Below are 1,061 nucleotides of genomic sequence, written 5' to 3' on the forward strand. Positions count from 1 at the left end.
GGGCCTCTGGCAGAGGCAGTATTTATCCCTAGCGCATGGACTTTGGGAGCCCATTCCCTATGGAGGAATACTCTCTCAGCCTAACTACATGGGGGAGCCCCCATGTGAGGCCTCACCTTCCCTGGGGAGAGAATGGGGGTGGGATGGGGGTCGGTGGGGGACATAGGAGGATGGGAGGGAGAGGGAACTGGGATTGGTATATAAAATATTATTTTTAGTTTAAATAAAAAACAAAAGTAATGACATAAAACATTTAATCTTTTTAAAAATCCATCAGTCCAGTTTTTAAATTTGATTTCCATGTGTTTGTGTGCATGTGTGTATTGGCTGGTTTTGTTTGTCAACTTAACACAAGCTAGAGTCATCAGAGGAAGGAGACTCAGTTAAAGAAATGCCTCCTTGAGATCCAGCTATAAGGCATTCTCTCAAGTAGTGATCAATAAGGGAGGTCCAGTCCATGGTGGGTGGTGACATCCCTGGGTTATTGGTCTTGGGTTCTATAAGAAAGTGGGTTGAGGAAGCCATAGGAAGCAAACCAGTAAGCAGTGCCTCTCCATGGCCTCTATGGCAGTTCCTGCCTGGGGGATCCTGCCCTGTTTGAATTCCTGTCTTGACTTCCTTCAGTGATGAAGAGCAATGCTGAAGCCAAACCTTTCCTCCCCAACTTGCCCTTTGGTGATGGTATTCCACCACCAAAATAGAAACCCGGAGACAATGCACATGCACAGATGTCATGTAGAAGGGGCTCACGTGCCACTGTGCACAGCACAACTTTGTGTGTTGACTGTCTCCTTTCACCATGGGTTCTAGGAACCAAAGTCAGATTGTCAGCCAAGCATTTTAACCTCTGAGTCATCTCATGAGCTCAGTTCTCACAAAGGAAAGGGAGAAATAAAATTGGAAAAAAGGACACACACTTCCCCTTTTAAAACTTAAATGTATTAGTGTGAATGGGCATGCACATGCCACATCAGGTATAGAAGTCAGGGGACAACTTGTGGAAGTCGGTTTTCTCCCTCTGCTCCGGGGGTCCCAGGGATTGTTATCAATCGGGTTACTAA

This window comes from Phodopus roborovskii, unplaced genomic scaffold, assembly GCF_943737965.1.
Source record: "Phodopus roborovskii unplaced genomic scaffold, PHOROB, whole genome shotgun sequence".
Taxonomy (NCBI): Eukaryota; Metazoa; Chordata; class Mammalia; order Rodentia; family Cricetidae; genus Phodopus; species Phodopus roborovskii.